This window comes from Oncorhynchus clarkii, unplaced genomic scaffold (assembly GCF_045791955.1).
Source record: "Oncorhynchus clarkii lewisi isolate Uvic-CL-2024 unplaced genomic scaffold, UVic_Ocla_1.0 unplaced_contig_1723_pilon_pilon, whole genome shotgun sequence".
Lineage (NCBI taxonomy): Eukaryota > Metazoa > Chordata > Actinopteri > Salmoniformes > Salmonidae > Oncorhynchus > Oncorhynchus clarkii.
The window spans coordinates 405249-426090 of NW_027260956.1; the positions used below are offsets into that span (position 1 = coordinate 405249).

Sequence of the window (20842 nt, forward strand, 5' to 3'; positions counted from 1 at the left end):
ACTGTCTACCTTTTGCAAATAGTACAAACTGATACAAGCAGTAAAAACAATGTGTACTGGATAGCACTGAGACATGCAAATGAAATATAGCTTTCTAATTTCTGTTTGCGTTTCATTTTTGAAAATAATCTGTTTAGCAGAGGATGGTTTCGATCCATCGACCTCTGGGTTATGGGACCTGCACGCTTCCACTGCGCCACTCTGCTCTCAGCCGCTTCAGAAATGACTAGAACTCAAAATCTTTGGCTTAGGAGTCCAGTATCTTAGGCCACTGGGATACTGTGTAAACAGTATGACCTATACGAACTTTTGGAAGAGGTAAAAAAATATATATAATGGCACTGAAACATGCCCATGAAACGACACATTTTTAAAAAATGTTGTTCGCACTTAAAATAAACTGTTTAGCAGAGGATGGTTTCGATCCATCGACCTCTGGGTTATGGGCGCAGCACGCTTCCGCTGCGCCACTCTGATCTCATCCCCTTCAGAAAAGACTAGAACTCACAATCCATTGCTTAGGAGTCCAGTGTCTTAGGCCACTGGGATACTGTGTAAACAGTATGACCTATACGAACTGTTGGAAGAGGTAAAAAAATATATATAATGGCACTGAGACATGCCCATGAAACGACACATTTAAAAAAAATGTTGTTCGCACTTAAAATAAATTGTTTAGCAGAGGATGGTTTCGATCCATCGACCTCTGGGTCATGGGCCCAGCACGCTTCCGCTGCGCCACTCTGCTCTCAGCCACATCAGAAAAGACTAGAACTCACAATCCATGGCTTAGGAGTCCAGTATCTTAGGCCACTGGGATTCTGTGTAAACAGTATGACCTATACGAACTGTTGGAAGAGGTAAAAAAAAAAATATAATGGCACTGAGACATGCCCATGAAACGACACATTTTTAAAAAATGTTGTTCGCACTTAAAATGAACTGTTTAGCAGAGGATAGTTTCGATCCATCAACCTCTGGGTTATGGGCCAAGCACGCTTCCGCTGCTCCACTCTGCTCTCAGCCACTTCAGAAAAGACTAGAACTCACAATCCATGGCTTAGGAGTCCAGTATCTTAGGCCACTGGGATACTGTGTAAACAGTATGACCTATACGAACTGTTGGAAGAGGTAAAAAAAATGTATAATGGCACTGAGACATTATGCCAATGAAACGACACATTTTTTAAAAATGTTGTTCGCACTTAAAATAAACTGTTTAGCAGAGGATGGTTTCGATCCATCGACCTCTGGGTTATGGGCCCAGCACGCTTCCGCTGCGCCACTCTGCTCTCAGCCACTTCAGAAAAGACTAGAACTCAAAATCTTTGGCTTAGGAGTCCAGTATCTTAGGCCACTGGGATACTGTGTAAACAGTATGACCTATACGAACTGTTGGAAGAGGTAAAAAAATATATATAATGGCACTGAGACATGCCCATGAAACGACACATTTTAAAAAAATGTTGTTCGCACTTAAAATAAACTGTTTAGCAGAGGATGTTTCGATCCATCGACTTCTGGGTTATGGGCCCAGCACACTTCCGCTGCGCCACTCTGCTCTCAGCCACTTCAGAAAAGACTAGAACTCACATTCCATGGCTTAGGAGTCCAGTATCTTAGGCCACTGGGATACTGTGTAAACAGTATGACCTATACGAACTGTTGGAAGAGGTAAAAAAAAATGTATAATGGCACTGAGACATTATGCCCATGAAACGACACATTTTTTAAAAATGTTGTTCGCACTTAAAATAAACTGTTTAGCAGAGGATGGTTTCGATCCATCGACCTCTGGGTTATGGGCCCAGCACGCTTCCGCTGCGCCACTCTGCTCTCAGCCACATCAGAAAAGACTAGAACTCACAATCCATGGCTTAGGAGTCCAGTATCTTAGGCCACTGGGATTCTGTGTAAACAGTATGACCTATACGAACTGTTGGAAGAGGTAAAAAAATATATATAATGGCACTGAGACATGCCCATGAAACGACACATTTTTTAAAAATGTTGTTCGCACTTAAAATGAACTGTTTAGCAGAGGATGGTTTCGATCCATCAACCTCTGGGTTATGGGCCAAGCACGCTTCCGCTGCTCCACTCTGCTCTCAGCCACTTCAGAAAAGACTAGAACTCACAATCCATGGCTTAGGAGTCCAGTATCTTAGGCCACTGGGATACTGTGTAAACAGTATGACCTATACGAACTGTTGGAAGAGGTAAAAAAAATGTATAATGGCACTGAGACATTATGCCCATGAAACGACACATTTTTTAAAAATGTTGTTCGCACTTAAAATAAACTGTTTAGCAGAGGATGGTTTCGATCCATCGACCTCTGGGTTATGGGCCCAGCACGCTTCCGCTGCGCCACTCTGCTCTCAGCCACTTCAGAAAAGACTAGAACTCAAAATCTTTGGCTTCGGAGTCCAGTATCTTAGGCCACTGGGATACTGTGTAAACAGTATGACCTATACGAACTGTTGGAAGAGGTAAAAAAATATATATAATGGCACTGAGACATGCCCATGAAACGACACATTTAAAAAAAATGTTGTTCGCACTTAAAATAAACTGTTTAGCAGAGGATGTTTCGATCCATCGACTTCTGGGTTATGGGCCCAGCACGCTTCCGCTGCGCCACTCTGCTCTCAGCCACTTCAGAAAAGACTAGAACTCACATTCCATGGCTTAGGAGTCCAGTATCTTAGGCCACTGGGATACAGTGTAAACAGTATGACCTATACGAACTGTTGGAAGAGGTAAAAAAAAATGTATAATGGCACTGAGACATTATGCCCATGAAACGACACATTTTTTAAAAATGTTGTTCGCACTTAAAATAAACTGTTTAGCAGAGGATGGTTTCGATCCATCGACCTCTGGGTTATGGGCCCAGCACGCTTCCGCTGCGCCACTCTGCTCTCAGCCACTTCAGAAAAGACTAGAACTCAAAATCTTTGGCTTAGGAGTCCAGTATCTTAGGCCACTGGGATACTGTGTAAACAGTATGACCTATACGAACTGTTGGAAGAGGTAAAAAAATATATATAATGGCACTGAGACATGCCCATGAAACGACACATTTTTAAAAAATGTTGTTCGCACTTAAAATAAACTGTTTAGCAGAGGATGTTTCGATCCATCGACTTCTGGGTTATGGGCCCAGCACGCTTCCGCTGCGCCACTCTGCTCTCAGCCACTTCAGAAAAGACTAGAACTCACAATCCATGGCTTAGGAGTCCAGTATCTTAGGCCACTGGGATACTGTGTAAACAGTATGACCTATACGAACTGTTGGAAGAGGTAAAAAAAAATTATAATGGCACTGAGACATTATGCCCATGAAACGACACATTTTTTAAAAATGTTGTTCGCACTTAAAATGAACTGTTTAGCAGAGGATGGTTTCGATCCATCAACCTCTGGGTTATGGGCCAAGCACGCTTCCGCTGCTCCACTCTGCTCTCAGCAACTTCACAAAAGACTAGAACTCACAATCCATGGCTTAGGAGTCCAGTATCTTAGACCACTGGGATACTGTGTAAACAGTATGACCTATACGAACTGTTGGAAGAGGTAAAAAAAAAATTATAATGGCACTGAGACATGCCCATGAAACGACACATTTTTTAAAAATGTTGTTCGCACTTAAAATTAACTGTTTAGCAGAGAATGGTTTCGATCCATCGACCTCTGGGTTATGGGCCCAGCACGCTTCCGCTGCTCCACTCTGCTCTCAGCCAATTCAGAAAAGACTAGAACTCACAATCCATGGCTTAGGAGTCCAGTATCTTAGGCCACTGGGATACTGTGTAAACAGTATGACCTATACGAACTGTTGGAAGAGGTAAAAAAAAATGTATAATGGCACTGAGACATTATGCCCATGAAACGACACATTTTTTAAAAATGTTGTTCGCACTTAAAATAAACTGTTTAGCAGAGGATGGTTTCGATCCATCGACCTCTGGGTTATGGGCCCAGCACGCTTCCGCTGCGCCACTCTGCTCTCAGCCACTTCAGAAAAGACTAGACCTCAAAATCTTTGGCTTAGGAGTCCAGTATCTTAGGCCACTGGGATACTGTGTAAACAGTATGACCTATACGAACTGTTGGAAGAGGTAAAAAAATATATATAATGGCACTGAGACATGCCCATGAAACGACACATTTTTAAAAAATGTTGTTCGCACTTAAAATAAACTGTTTAGCAGAGGATGTTTCGATCCATCGACTTCTGGGTTATGGGCCCAGCACGCTTCCGCTGCGCCACTCTGCTCTCAGCCACTTCAGAAAAGACTAGAACTCACAATCCATGGCTTAGGAGTCCAGTATCTTAGGCCACTGGGATACTGTGTAAACAGTATGACCTATACGAACTGTTGGAAGAGGTAAAAAAAAATTATAATGGCACTGAGACATTATGACCATGAAACGACACATTTTTTAAAAATGTTGTTCGCACTTAAAATGAACTGTTTAGCAGAGGATGGTTTCGATCCATCAACCTCTGGGTTATGGGCCAAGCACGCTTCCGCTGCTCCACTCTGCTCTCAGCAACTTCACAAAGGACTAGAACTCACAATCCATGGCTTAGGAGTCCAGTATCTTAGGCCACTGGGATACTGTGTAAACAGTATGACCTATACGAACTGTTGGAAGAGGTAAAAAAAAAAATATAATGGCACTGAGACATGCCCATGAAACGACACATTTTTTTAAAATGTTGGTCGCACTTAAAATGAACTGTTTAGCAGAGGATGGTTTCGATCCATCAACCTCTGGGTTATGGGCCAAGCACGCTTCCACTGCTCCACTCTGCTCTCAGCCACTTCAGAAAAGACTAGAACTCACAATCCATGGCTTAGGAGTCCAGTATCTTAGGCCACTGGGATACTGTGTAAACAGTATGACCTATACGAACTGTTGGAAGAGGTAAAAAAAAATGTATAATGGCACTGAGACATTATGCCCATGAAACGACACATTTTTTAAAAATGTTGTTCGCACTTAAATTAAACTGTTTAGCAGAGGATGGTTTCGATCCATCGACCTCTGGGTTATGGGCCCAGCACGCTTCCGCTGCGCCACTCTGCTCTCAGCCACTTCAGAAAAGACTAGAACTCAAAATCTTTGGCTTAGGAGTCCAGTATCTTAGGCCACTGGGATACTGTGTAAACAGTATGACCTATACGAACTGTTGGAAGAGGTAAAAAAATATATATAATGGCACTGAGACATGCCCATGAAACGACACATTTTTAAAAAATGTTGTTCGCACTTAAAATAAACTGTTTAGCAGAGGATGTTTCGATCCATCGACTTCTGGGTTATGGGCCCAGCACACTTCCGCTGCGCCACTCTGCTTCCATCCAACCCAGATGGGACTTGAACCCACAATCCCTGGCTTAGGAGGCCAGTGCCTTATCCATTAGGCCACTGGGGCACTGTCTACCTTTTGCAAATAGTACAAACTGATACAAGCAGTAAAAACAATGTGTACTGGATAGCACTGAGACATGCAAATGAAATATAGCTTTCTAATTTCTGTTTGCGTTTCATTTTTGAAAATAATCTGTTTAGCAGAGGATGGTTTCGATCCATCGACCTCTGGGTTATGGGACCTGCACGCTTCCACTGCGCCACTCTGCTCTCAGCCGCTTCAGAAATGACTAGAACTCAAAATCTTTGGCTTAGGAGTCCAGTATCTTAGGCCACTGGGATACTGTGTAAACAGTATGACCTATACGAACTTTTGGAAGAGGTAAAAAAATATATATAATGGCACTGAAACATGCCCATGAAACGACACATTTTTAAAAAATGTTGTTCGCACTTAAAATAAACTGTTTAGCAGAGGATGGTTTCGATCCATCGACCTCTGGGTTATGGGCGCAGCACGCTTCCGCTGCGCCACTCTGATCTCATCCCCTTCAGAAAAGACTAGAACTCACAATCCATTGCTTAGGAGTCCAGTGTCTTAGGCCACTGGGATACTGTGTAAACAGTATGACCTATACGAACTGTTGGAAGAGGTAAAAAAATATATATAATGGCACTGAGACATGCCCATGAAACGACACATTTAAAAAAAATGTTGTTCGCACTTAAAATAAATTGTTTAGCAGAGGATGGTTTCGATCCATCGACCTCTGGGTCATGGGCCCAGCACGCTTCCGCTGCGCCACTCTGCTCTCAGCCACATCAGAAAAGACTAGAACTCACAATCCATGGCTTAGGAGTCCAGTATCTTAGGCCACTGGGATTCTGTGTAAACAGTATGACCTATACGAACTGTTGGAAGAGGTAAAAAAAAAAATATAATGGCACTGAGACATGCCCATGAAACGACACATTTTTAAAAAATGTTGTTCGCACTTAAAATGAACTGTTTAGCAGAGGATAGTTTCGATCCATCAACCTCTGGGTTATGGGCCAAGCACGCTTCCGCTGCTCCACTCTGCTCTCAGCCACTTCAGAAAAGACTAGAACTCACAATCCATGGCTTAGGAGTCCAGTATCTTAGGCCACTGGGATACTGTGTAAACAGTATGACCTATACGAACTGTTGGAAGAGGTAAAAAAAATGTATAATGGCACTGAGACATTATGCCCATGAAACGACACATTTTTTAAAAATGTTGTTCGCACTTAAAATAAACTGTTTAGCAGAGGATGGTTTCGATCCATCGACCTCTGGGTTATGGGCCCAGCACGCTTCCGCTGCGCCACTCTGCTCTCAGCCACTTCAGAAAAGACTAGAACTCAAAATCTTTGGCTTAGGAGTCCAGTATCTTAGGCCACTGGGATACTGTGTAAACAGTATGACCTATACGAACTGTTGGAAGAGGTAAAAAAATATATATAATGGCACTGAGACATGCCCATGAAACGACACATTTTAAAAAAATGTTGTTCGCACTTAAAATAAACTGTTTAGCAGAGGATGTTTCGATCCATCGACTTCTGGGTTATGGGCCCAGCACGCTTCCGCTGCGCCACTCTGCTCTCAGCCACTTCAGAAAAGACTAGAACTCACATTCCATGGCTTAGGAGTCCAGTATCTTAGGCCACTGGGATACTGTGTAAACAGTATGACCTATACGAACTGTTGGAAGAGGTAAAAAAATATATATAATGGCACTGAGACATGCCCATGAAACGACACATTTAAAAAAAATGTTGTTCGCACTTAAAATAAATTGTTTAGCAGAGGATGGTTTCGATCCATCGACCTCTGGGTCATGGGCCCAGCACGCTTCCGCTGCGCCACTCTGCTCTCAGCCACATCAGAAAAGACTAGAACTCACAATCCATGGCTTAGGAGTCCAGTATCTTAGGCCACTGGGATTCTGTGTAAACAGTATGACCTATACGAACTGTTGGAAGAGGTAAAAAAAAAAATATAATGGCACTGAGACATGCCCATGAAACGACACATTTTTAAAAAATGTTGTTCGCACTTAAAATGAACTGTTTAGCAGAGGATAGTTTCGATCCATCAACCTCTGGGTTATGGGCCAAGCACGCTTCCGCTGCTCCACTCTGCTCTCAGCCACTTCAGAAAAGACTAGAACTCACAATCCATGGCTTAGGAGTCCAGTATCTTAGGCCACTGGGATACTGTGTAAACAGTATGACCTATACGAACTGTTGGAAGAGGTAAAAAAAATGTATAATGGCACTGAGACATTATGCCCATGAAACGACACATTTTTTAAAAATGTTGTTCGCACTTAAAATAAACTGTTTAGCAGAGGATGGTTTCGATCCATCGACCTCTGGGTTATGGGCCCAGCACGCTTCCGCTGCGCCACTCTGCTCTCAGCCACTTCAGAAAAGACTAGAACTCAAAATCTTTGGCTTAGGAGTCCAGTATCTTAGGCCACTGGGATACTGTGTAAACAGTATGACCTATACGAACTGTTGGAAGAGGTAAAAAAATATATATAATGGCACTGAGACATGCCCATGAAACGACACATTTTAAAAAAATGTTGTTCGCACTTAAAATAAACTGTTTAGCAGAGGATGTTTCGATCCATCGACTTCTGGGTTATGGGCCCAGCACGCTTCCGCTGCGCCACTCTGCTCTCAGCCACTTCAGAAAAGACTAGAACTCACATTCCATGGCTTAGGAGTCCAGTATCTTAGGCCACTGGGATACTGTGTAAACAGTATGACCTATACGAACTGTTGGAAGAGGTAAAAAAAAATGTATAATGGCACTGAGACATTATGCCCATGAAACGACACATTTTTTAAAAATGTTGTTCGCACTTAAAATAAACTGTTTAGCAGAGGATGGTTTCGATCCATCGACCTCTGGGTTATGGGCCCAGCACGCTTCCGCTGCGCCACTCTGCTCTCAGCCACTTCAGAAAAGACTAGAACTCAAAATCTTTGGCTTAGGAGTCCAGTATCTTAGGCCACTGGGATACTGTGTAAACAGTATGACCTATACGAACTGTTGGAAGAGGTAAAAAAATATATATAATGGCACTGAGACATGCCCATGAAACGACACATTTAAAAAAAATGTTGTTCGCACTTAAAATAAATTGTTTAGCAGAGGATGGTTTCGATCCATCGACCTCTGGGTCATGGGCCCAGCACGCTTCCGCTGCGCCACTCTGCTCTCAGCCACATCAGAAAAGACTAGAACTCACAATCCATGGCTTAGGAGTCCAGTATCTTAGGCCACTGGGATTCTGTGTAAACAGTATGACCTATACGAACTGTTGGAAGAGGTAAAAAAAAATATATAATGGCACTGAGACATGCCCATGAAACGACACATTTTTTAAAAATGTTGTTCGCACTTAAAATGAACTGTTTAGCAGAGGATGGTTTCGATCCATCAACCTCTGGGTTATGGGCCAAGCACGCTTCCGCTGCTCCACTCTGCTCTCAGCCACTTCAGAAAAGACTAGAACTCACAATCCATGGCTTAGGAGTCCAGTATCTTAGGCCACTGGGATACTGTGTAAACAGTATGACCTATACGAACTGTTGGAAGAGGTAAAAAAAATGTATAATGGCACTGAGACATTATGCCCATGAAACGACACATTTTTTAAAAATGTTGTTCGCACTTAAAATAAACTGTTTAGCAGAGGATGGTTTCGATCCATCGACCTCTGGGTTATGGGCCCAGCACGCTTCCGCTGCGCCACTCTGCTCTCAGCCACTTCAGAAAAGACTAGAACTCAAAATCTTTGGCTTAGGAGTCCAGTATCTTAGGCCACTGGGATACTGTGTAAACAGTATGACCTATACGAACTGTTGGAAGAGGTAAAAAAATATATATAATGGCACTGAGACATGCCCATGAAACGACACATTTAAAAAAAATGTTGTTCGCACTTAAAATAAACTGTTTAGCAGAGGATGTTTCGATCCATCGACTTCTGGGTTATGGGCCCAGCACGCTTCCGCTGCGCCACTCTGCTCTCAGCCACTTCAGAAAAGACTAGAACTCACATTCCATGGCTTAGGAGTCCAGTATCTTAGGCCACTGGGATACTGTGTAAACAGTATGACCTATACGAACTGTTGGAAGAGGTAAAAAAAAATGTATAATGGCACTGAGACATTATGCCCATGAAACGACACATTTTTTAAAAATGTTGTTCGCACTTAAAATAAACTGTTTAGCAGAGGATGGTTTCGATCCATCGACCTCTGGGTTATGGGCCCAGCACGCTTCCGCTGCGCCACTCTGCTCTCAGCCACTTCAGAAAAGACTAGAACTCAAAATCTTTGGCTTAGGAGTCCAGTATCTTAGGCCACTGGGATACTGTGTAAACAGTATGACCTATACGAACTGTTGGAAGAGGTAAAAAAATATATATAATGGCACTGAGACATGCCCATGAAACGACACATTTTTAAAAAATGTTGTTCGCACTTAAAATAAACTGTTTAGCAGAGGATGTTTCGATCCATCGACTTCTGGGTTATGGGCCCAGCACGCTTCCGCTGCGCCACTCTGCTCTCAGCCACTACAGAAAAGACTAGAACTCACAATCCATGGCTTAGGAGTCCAGTATCTTAGGCCACTGGGATACTGTGTAAACAGTATGACCTATACGAACTGTTGGAAGAGGTAAAAAAAAAATTATAATGTTACTGAGACCCATGAAACGACATATTTTTTAAAAATGTTGTTCGCACTTAAAATAAACTGTTTAGCAGAGGATGGTTTCGATCCATCGACCTCTGGGTTATGGGCCCAGCACGCTTCCGCTGCGCCACTCTGCTTCCATCCAACCCAGATGGGACTTGAACCCACAATCCCTGGCTTAGGAGGCCAGTGCCTTATCCATTAGGCCACTGGGGCACTGTCTACCTTTTGCAAATAGTACAAACTGATACAAGCAGTAAAAACAATGTGTACTGGATAGCACTGAGACATGAAATTAGCTTTCTAATTTCTGTTTGCGTTTCATTTTTGAAAATAATCTGTTTAGCAGAGGATGGTTTCGATCCATCGACCTCTGGGTTATGGGACCTGCACGCTTCCACTGCGCCACTCTGCTCTCAGCCGCTTCAGAAATGACTAGAACTCAAAATCTTTGGCTTAGGAGTCCAGTATCTTAGGCCACTGGGATACTGTGTAAACAGTATGACCTATACAAACTTTTGGAAGAGGTAAAAAAATATATATAATGGCACTGAGACATGCCCATGAAACGACACATTTTTAAAAAATGTTGTTCGCACTTAAAATAAACTGTTTAGCAGAGGATGGTTTCGATCCATCGACCTCTGGGTTATGGGCCCAGCACGCTTCCGCTGCGCCACTCTGATCTCATCCCCTTCAGAAAAGACTAGAACTCACAATCCATTGCTTAGGAGTCCAGTGTCTTAGGCCACTGGGATACTGTGTAAACAGTATGACCTATACGAACTGTTGGAAGAGGTAAAAAAATATATATAATGGCACTGAGACATGCCCATGAAACGACACATTTTTTAAAAATGTTGTTCGCACTTAAAATAAACTGTTTAGCAGAGGATGGTTTCGATCCATCGACCTCTGGGTTATGGGCCCAGCACGCTTCCGCTGCGCCACTCTGCTCTCAGCCACTTCAGAAAAGACTAGAACTCACAATCCATGGCTTAGGAGTCCAGTATCTTAGGCCACTGGGATACTGTGTAAACAGTATGACCTATACGAACTGTTGGAAGAGGTAAAAAAAAAATTATAATGGCACTGAGACATTATGCCCATGAAACGACACATTTTTTAAAAATGTTGTTCGCACTTAAAATAAACTGTTTAGCAGAGGATGGTTTCGATCCATCGACCTCTGGGTTATGGGCCCAGCACGCTTCCGCTGCGCCACTCTGCTCTCATCCCCTTCAGAAAAGACTAGAACTCACAATCCATTGCTTAGGAGTCCAGTGTCTTAGGCCACTGGGATACTGTGTAAACAGTATGACCTATACGAACTGTTGGAAGAGGTAAAAAAATATATATAATGGCACTGAGACATGCCCATGAAACGACACATTTTTAAAAAATGTTGTTCGCACTTAAAATAAACTGTTTAGCAGAGGATGGTTTCGATCCATCGACCTCTGGGTTATGGGCCCAGCACGCTTCCGCTGCGCCACTCTGCTCTCAGCCACATCAGAAAAGACTAGAACTCACAATCCATGGCTTAGGAGTCCAGTATCTTAGGCCACTGGGATACTGTGTAAACAGTATGACCTATACGAACTGTTGGAAGAGGTAAAAAAAAAATTATAATGGCACTGAGACATGCCCATGAAACGACACATTTTTTAAAAATGTTGTTCGCACTTAAAATGAACTGTTTAGCAGAGGATGGTTTCGATCCATCAACCTCTGGGTTATGGGCCAAGCACGCTTCCGCTGCTCCACTCTGCTCTCAGCCACTTCAGAAAAGACTAGAACTCACAATCCATGGCTTAGGAGTCCAGTATCTTAGGCCACTGGGATACTGTGTAAACAGTATGACCTATACGAACTGTTGGAAGAGGTAAAAAAAAAATATATAATGGCACTGAGACATGCCCATGAAACGACACATTTTTTAAAAATGTTGGTCGCACTTAAAATGAACTGTTTAGCAGAGGATGGTTTCGATCCATCAACCTCTGGGTTATGGGCCAAGCACGCTTCCGCTGCTCCACTCTGCTCTCAGCCACTTCAGAACAGACTAGAACTCACAATCCATGGCTTAGGAGTCCAGTATCTTAGGCCACTGGGATACTGTGTAAACAGTATGACCTATACGAACTGTTGGAAGAGGTAAAAAAAATGTATAATGGCACTGAGACATTATGCCCATGAAACGACACATTTTTTTAAAATGTTGTTCGCACTTAAAATAAACTGTTTAGCAGAGGATGGTTTCGATCCATCGACCTCTGGGTTATGGGCCCAGCACGCTTCCGCTGCGCCACTCTGCTCTCAGCCACTTCAGAAAAGACTAGAACTCAAAATCTTTGGCTTAGGAGTCCAGTATCTTAGGCCACTGGGATACTGTGTAAACAGTATGACCTATACGAACTGTTGGAAGAGGTAAAAAAATATATATAATGGCACTGAGACATGCCCATGAAACGACACATTTTTAAAAAATGTTGTTCGCACTTAAAATAAACTGTTTAGCAGAGGATGTTTCGATCCATCGACTTCTGGGTTATGGGCCCAGCACGCTTCCGCTGCGCCACTCTGCTCTCAGCCACTTCAGAAAAGACTAGAACTCACAATCCATGGCTTAGGAGTCCAGTATCTTAGGCCACTGGGATACTGTGTAAACAGTATGACCTATACGAACTGTTGGAAGAGGTAAAAAAAAAATTATAATGGCACTGAGACATGCCCATGAAACGACACATTTTTTAAAAATGTTGTTCGCACTTAAAATGAACTGTTTAGCAGAGGATGGTTTCGATCCATCAACCTCTGGGTTATGGGCCAAGCACGCTTCCGCTGCTCCACTCTGCTCTCAGCCAATTCAGAAAAGACTAGAACTCACAATCCATGGCTTAGGAGTCCAGTATCTTAGGCCACTGGGATACTGTGTAAACAGTATGACCTATACGAACTGTTGGAAGAGGTAAAAAATATATATATAATGGCACTGAGACATGCCCATGAAACGACACATTTTTTAAAAATGTTGGTCGCACTTAAAATGAACTGTTTAGCAGAGGATGGCTTCGATCCATCAACCTCTGGGTTATGGGCCAAGCACGCTTCCGCTGCTCCACTCTGCTCTCAGCCACTTCAGAAAAGACTAGAACTCACAATCCATGGCTTAGGAGTCCAGTATCTTAGGCCACTGGGATACTGTGTAAACAGTATGACCTATACGAACTGTTGGAAGAGGTAAAAAAAAATGTATAATGGCACTGAGACATTATGCCCATGAAACGACACATTTTTTAAAAATGTTGTTCGCACTTAAAATAAACTGTTTAGCAGAGGATGGTTTCGATCCACCCACCTCTGGGTTATGGGCCCAGCACGCTTCCGCTGCGCCACTCTGCTCTCAGCCACTTCAGAAAAGACTAGAACTCAAAATCTTTGGCTTAGGAGTCCAGTATCTTAGGCCACTGGGATACTGTGTAAACAGTATGACCTATACGAACTGTTGGAAGAGGTAAAAAAATATATATAATGGCACTGAGACATGCCCATGAAACGACACATTTTTAAAAAATGTTGTTCGCACTTAAAATAAACTGTTTAGCAGAGGATGTTTCGATCCATCGACTTCTGGGTTATGGGCCCAGCACGCTTCCGCTGCGCCACTCTGCTCTCAGCCACTTCAGAAAAGACTAGAACTCACAATCCATGGCTTAGGAGTCCAGTATCTTAGGCCACTGGGATACTGTGTAAACAGTATGACCTATACGAACTGTTGGAAGAGGTAAAAAAAAATGTATAATGGCACTGAGACATGCCCATGAAACGACACATTTTTTAAAAATGTTGGTCGCACTTAAAATGAACTGTTTAGCAGAGGATGGTTTCGATCCATCAACCTCTGGGTTATGGGCCAAGCACGCTTCCACTGCTCCACTCTGCTCTCAGCCACTTCAGAAAAGACTAGAACTCACAATCCATGGCTTAGGAGTCCAGTATCTTAGGCCACTGGGATACTGTGTAAACAGTATGACCTATACGAACTGTTGGAAGAGGTAAAAAAAAATGTATAATGGCACTGAGACATTATGCCCATGAAACGACACATTTTTTAAAAATGTTGTTCGCACTTAAAATAAACTGTTTAGCAGAGGATGGTTTAGATCCATCGACCTTTGGGTTATGGGCCCAGCACGCTTCCGCTGCGCCACTCTGCTCTCAGCCACTTCAGAAAAGACTAGAACTCAAAATCTTTGGCTTAGGAGTCCAGTATCTTAGGCCACTGGGATACTGTGTAAACAGTATGACCTATACGAACTGTTGGAAGAGGTAAAAAAATATATATAATGGCACTGAGACATGCCCATGAAACGACACATTTTTAAAAAATGTTGTTCGCACTTAAAATAAACTGTTTAGCAGAGGATGTTTCGATCCATCGACTTCTGGGTTATGGGCCCAGCACGCTTCCTCTGCGCCACTCTGCTCTCAGCCACTTCAGAAAAGACTAGAACTCACAATCCATGGCTTAGGAGTCCAGTATCTTAGGCCACTGGGATACTGTGTAAACAGTATGACCTATACGAACTGTTGGAAGAGGTAAAAAAAAATTATAATGGCACTGAGACATTATGCCCATGAAACGACATATTTTTTAAAAATGTTGTTCGCACTTAAAATAAACTGTTTAGCAGAGGATGGTTTCGATCCATCGACCTCTGGGTTATGGGCCCAGCACGCTTCCGCTGCGCCACTCTGCTCTCATCACCTTCAGAAAAGACTAGAACTCACAATCCATGGCTTAGGAGTCCAGTATCTTAGGCCACTGGGATACTGTGTAAACAGTATGACCTATACGAACTGTTGGAAGAGGCAAAAAAAATATTATAATGACACTGAGACATTATGCCCATGAAACGACACATTTTTAAAAAATGTTGTTCGCACTTAAAATAAACTGTTTAGCAGAGGATGGTTTCGATCCATCGACCTCTGGGTTATGGGCCCAGCACGCTTCCGCTGCGCCACTCTGCTCTCAGCCACTTCAGAACAGACTAGAACTCACAATCCATGGCTTAGGAGTCCAGTATCTTAGGCCACTGGGATACTGTGTAAACAGTATGACCTATACGAACTGTTGGAAGAGGTAAAAAAATATATATAATGGCACTGAGACATGCCCATGAAACGACACATTTTTAAAAAATGTTGTTCGCACTTAAAATAAACTGTTTAGCAGAGGATGTTTCGATCCATCGACTTCTGGGTTATGGGCCCAGCACGCTTCCGCTGCGCCACTCTGCTCTCAGACACTTCAGAAAAGACTAGAACTCACAATCCATGGCTTAGGAGTCCAGTATCTTAGGCCACTGGGATACTGTGTAAACAGTATGACCTATACGAACTGTTGGAAGAGGTAAAAAAAAAAATATAATGGCACTGAGACATGCCCATGAAACGACACATTTTTTAAAAATGTTGTTCGCACTTAAAATGAACTGTTTAGCAGAGGATGGTTTCGATCCATCAACCTCTGGGTTATGGGCCAAGCACGCTTCCGCTGCTCCACTCTGCTCTCAGCCACTTCAGAAAAGACTAGAACTCACAATCCATGGCTTAGGAGTCCAGTATCTTAGGCCACTGGGATACTGTGTAAACAGTATGACCTATACGAACTGTTGGAAGAGGTAAAAAAAATATATATAATGGCACTGAGACATGCCCATGAAACGACACATTTTTTAAAAATGTTGGTCGCACTTAAAATGAACTGTTTAGCAGAGGATGGCTTCGATCCATCAACCTCTGGGTTATGGGCCAAGCACGCTTCCGCTGCTCCACTCTGCTCTCAGCCACTTCAGAAAAGACTAGAACTCACAATCCATGGCTTAGGAGTCCAGTATCTTAGGCCACTGGGATACTGTGTAAACAGTATGACCTATACGAACTGTTGGAAGAGGTAAAAAAAAATGTATAATGGCACTGAGACATTATGCCCATGAAACGACACATTTTTTAAAAATGTTGTTCGCACTTAAAATAAACTGTTTAGCAGAGGATGGTTTCGATCCACCCACCTCTGGGTTATGGGCCCAGCACGCTTCCGCTGCGCCACTCTGCTCTCAGCCACTTCAGAAAAGACTAGAACTCAAAATCTTTGGCTTAGGAGTCCAGTATCTTAGGCCACTGGGATACTGTGTAAACAGTATGACCTATACGAACTGTTGGAAGAGGTAAAAAAATATATATAATGGCACTGAGACATGCCCATGAAACGACACATTTTTAAAAAATGTTGTTCGCACTTAAAATAAATTGTTTAGCAGAGGATGTTTCGATCCATCGACTTCTGGGTTATGGGCCCAGCACGCTTCCGCTGCGCCACTCTGCTCTCAGCCACTTCAGAAAAGACTAGAACTCACAATCCATGGCTTAGGAGTCCAGTATCTTAGGCCACTGGGATACTGTGTAAACAGTATGACCTATACGAACTGTTGGAAGAGGTAAAAAAAAATGTATAATGGCACTGAGACATGCCCATGAAACGACACATTTTTAAAAAATGTTGGTCGCACTTAAAATGAACTGTTTAGCAGAGGATGGTTTCGATCCATCAACCTCTGGGTTATGGGCCAAGCACGCTTCCACTGCTCCACTCTGCTCTCAGCCACTTCAGAAAAGACTAGAACTCACAATCCATGGCTTAGGAGTCCAGTATCTTAGGCCACTGGGATACTGTGTAAACAGTATGACCTATACGAACTGTTGGAAGAGGTAAAAAAAAATGTATAATGGCACTGAGACATTATGCCCATGAAACGACACATTTTTTAAAAATGTTGTTCGCACTTAAAATAAACTGTTTAGCAGAGGATGGTTTAGATCCATCGACCTTTGGGTTATGGGCCCAGCACGCTTCCGCTGCGCCACTCTGCTCTCAGCCACTTCAGAAAAGACTAGAACTCAAAATCTTTGGCTTAGGAGTCCAGTATCTTAGGCCACTGGGATACTGTGTAAACAGTATGACCTATACGAACTGTTGGAAGAGGTAAAAAAATATATATAATGGCACTGAGACATGCCCATGAAACGACACATTTTTAAAAAATGTTGTTCGCACTTAAAAAAAACTGTTTAGCAGAGGATGTTTCGATCCATCGACTTCTGGGTTATGGGCCCAGCACGCTTCCTCTGCGCCACTCTGCTCTCAGCCACTTCAGAAAAGACTAGAACTCACAATCCATGGCTTAGGAGTCCAGTATCTTAGGCCACTGGGATACTGTGTAAACAGTATGACCTATACGAACTGTTGGAAGAGGCAAAAAAAATATTATAATGACACTGAGACATTATGCCCATGAAACGACACATTTTTTAAAAATGTTGTTCGCACTTAAAATAAACTGTTTAGCAGAGGATGGTTTCGATCCATCGACCTCTGGGTTATGGGCCCAGCACGCTTCCGCTGCGCCACTCTGCTCTCAGCCACTTCAGAAAAGACTAGATCTCAAAATCTTTGGCTTAGGAGTCCAGTATCTTAGGCCACTGGGATACTGTGTAAACAGTATGACCTATACGAACTGTTGGAAGAGGTAAAAAAATATATATAATGGCACTAAGACATGCCCATGAAACGACACATTTTTAAAAAATGTTGTTTTCACTTAAAATAAACTGTTTAGCAGAGGATGTTTCGATCCATCGACTTCTGGGTTATGGGCCCAGCACGCTTCCGCTGCTTCACTCTGCTCTCATCCCCTTCAGAAAATACTAGAACTCACAATCCATTGCTTAGGAGTCCAGTGTCTTAGGCCACTGGGATACTGTGTAAACAGTATGACCTATACGAACTGTTGGAAGAGGTAAAAAAAAAAATTATAATGGCACTGAGACATGCCCATGAAACGACACATTTTTTAAAAATGTTGTTCGCACTTAAAAGTAACTGTTTAGCAGAGAATGGTTTCGATCCATCGACCTCTGGGTTATGGGCCCAGCACGCTTCCGCTGCGCCACTCTGCTCTCAGCCAATTCAGAAAAGACTAGAACTCACAATCCATGGCTTAGGAGTCCAGTATCTTAGGCCACTGGGATACTGTGTAAACAGTATGACCTATACTAACTGTTGGAAGAGGTAAAAAAAAAATTATAATGGCACTGAGACATGCCCATGAAACGACACATTTTTAAAAAATGTTGTTCGCACTTAAAATAAACTGTTTAGCAGAGGATGTTTCGATCCATCGACTTCTGGGTTATAGCACGCTTCCGCTGCGCCACTGTGCTTCCATCCACCCCAGATGGGACTTGAACCCACAATCCCTGGCTTAGGAGGCCAGTGCCTTATCCATTAGGCCACTGGGGCACTGTCTACCTTTTGCAAATAGTACGAACTGATACAAGCAGTAAAAACAATGTGTACTGGATAGCACTGAGACACGCAAATGAAATTTAGCTTTCTAATTTCTGTTTGCGTTTCATTTTTGAAAATAATCTGTTTAGCAGAGGATGGTTTCGATCCATCGACTTCTGGGTTATGGGCCCAGCACGCTTCCGCTGTGCCACTCTGCTCTCAGCCACTTCAGAAAAGACTAGAACTCACAATCCATGGCTTAGGAGTCCAGTATCTTAGGCCACTGGGATACTGTGTAAACAGTATGACCTATACTAACTGTTGGAAGAGGTAAAAAAAAATTATAATGGCACTGAGACATGCCCATGAAACGACACATTTTTTAAAAATGTTGTTCGCACTTAAAATGAACTGTTTAGCAGAGTATGGTTTCGATCCATCAACCTCTGGGTTATGGGCCAAGCACGCTTCCGCTGCTCCACTCTGCTCTCAGCCACTTCAGAAAAGACTAGAACTCACAATCCATGGCTTAGGAGTCCAGTATCTTAGGCCACTGGGATACTGTGTAAACAGTATGACCTATACGAACTGTTGGAAGAGGTAAAAAAATATATATAATGGCACTAAGACATGCCCATGAAACGACACATTTTAAAAAAATGTTGTTCGCACTTAAAATAAACTGTTTAGCAGAGGATGTTTCGATCCATCGACTTCTGGGTTATGGGCCCAGCACGCTTCCGCTGCTTCACTCTGCTCTCATCCCCTTCAGAAAATACTAGAACTCACAATCCATTGCTTAGGAGTCCAGTGTCTGAGGCCACTGGGATACTGTGTAAACAGTATGACCTATACGAACTGTTGGAAGAGGTAAAAAAAAAAATTATAATGGCACTGAGACATGCCCATGAAACGACACATTTTTTAAAAATGTTGTTCGCACTTAAAATTAACTGTTTAGCAGAGAATGGTTTCGATCCATCGACCTCTGGGTTATGGGCCCAGCACGCTTCCGCTGCTCCACTCTGCTCTCAGCCAATTCAGAAAAGACTAGAACTCACAATCCATGGCTTAGGAGTCCAGTATCTTAGGCCACTGGGATACTGTGTAAACAGTATGACCTATACGAACTGTTGGAAGAGGTAAAAAAAAATGTATAATGGCACTGAGACATTATGCCCATGAAACGACACATTTTTTAAAAATGTTGTTCGCACTTAAAATAAACTGTTTAGCAGAGGATGGTTTCGATCCATCGACCTCTGGGTTATGGGCCCAGCACGCTTCCGCTGCGCCACTCTGCTCTCAGCCACTTCAGAAAAGACTAGACCTCAAAATCTTTGGCTTAGGAGTCCAGTATCTTAGGCCACTGGGATACTGTGTAAACAGTATGACCTATACGAACTGTTGGAAGAGGTAAAAAAAAATATATAATGGCACTGAGACATGCCCATGAATCGACACATTTTTAAAAAATGTTGTTCGCACTTAAAATAAACTGTTTAGCAGAGGATGTTTCGATCCATCGACTTCTGGGTTATGGGCCCAGCACGCTTCCGCTGCGCCACTCTGCTCTCAGCCACTTCAGAAAAGACTAGAACTCACAATCCATGGCTTAGGAGTCCAGTATCTTAGGCCACTGGGATACTGTGTAAACAGTATGACCTATACGAACTGTTGGAAGAGGTAAAAAAAAATTATAATGGCACTGAGACATTATGCCCATGAAACGACACATTTTTTAAAAATGTTGTTCGCACTTAAAATGAACTGTTTAGCAGAGGATGGTTTCGATCCATCAACCTCTGGGTTATGGGCCAAGCACGCTTCCGCTGCTCCACTCTGCTCTCAGCAACTTCACAAAAGACTAGAACTCACAATCCATGGCTTAGGAGTCCAGTATCTTAGGCCACTGGGATACTGTGTAAACAGTATGACCTATACGAACTGTTGGAAGAGGTAAAAAAAAAATTATAATGGCACTGAGACATGCCCATGAAACGACACATTTTTTAAAAATGTTGTTCGCACTTAAAATTAACTGTTTAGCAGAGAATGGTTTCGATCCATCGACCTCTGGGTTATGGGCCCAGCACGCTTCCGCTGCTCCACTCTGCTCTCAGCCAATTCAGAAAAGACTAGAACTCACAATCCATGGCTTAGGAGTCCAGTATCTTAGGCCACTGGGATACTGTGTAAACAGTATGACCTATACGAACTGTTGGAAGAGGTAAAAAAAAATGTATAATGGCACTGAGACATTATGCCCATGAAACGACACATTTTTTAAAAATGTTGTTCGCACTTAAAATAAACTGTTTAGCAGAGGATGGTTTCGATCCATCGACCTCTGGGTT

General features: G+C 42.8%; 3 non-coding genes across 3 annotated transcripts; all 3 read right to left on the minus strand.

Annotated features, from left to right (window-relative positions):
- Positions 1-5376: 5376 nt before the first annotated feature.
- Positions 5377-5449, minus strand: trnar-ccu (transfer RNA arginine (anticodon CCU)). The gene has a single exon. It is a non-coding gene; the product is annotated as a tRNA-Arg (tRNA).
- Positions 5450-10272: 4823 nt separating this feature from the next.
- trnar-ccu (transfer RNA arginine (anticodon CCU)) lies at positions 10273-10345 on the minus strand. Its single transcript has one exon. It is a non-coding gene; the product is annotated as a tRNA-Arg (tRNA).
- An 8079-nt stretch (positions 10346-18424) lies between these two features.
- trnar-ccu (transfer RNA arginine (anticodon CCU)) lies at positions 18425-18497 on the minus strand. The gene has a single exon. It is a non-coding gene; the product is annotated as a tRNA-Arg (tRNA).
- Between the last annotated feature and the right edge of the window lie 2345 nt (positions 18498-20842).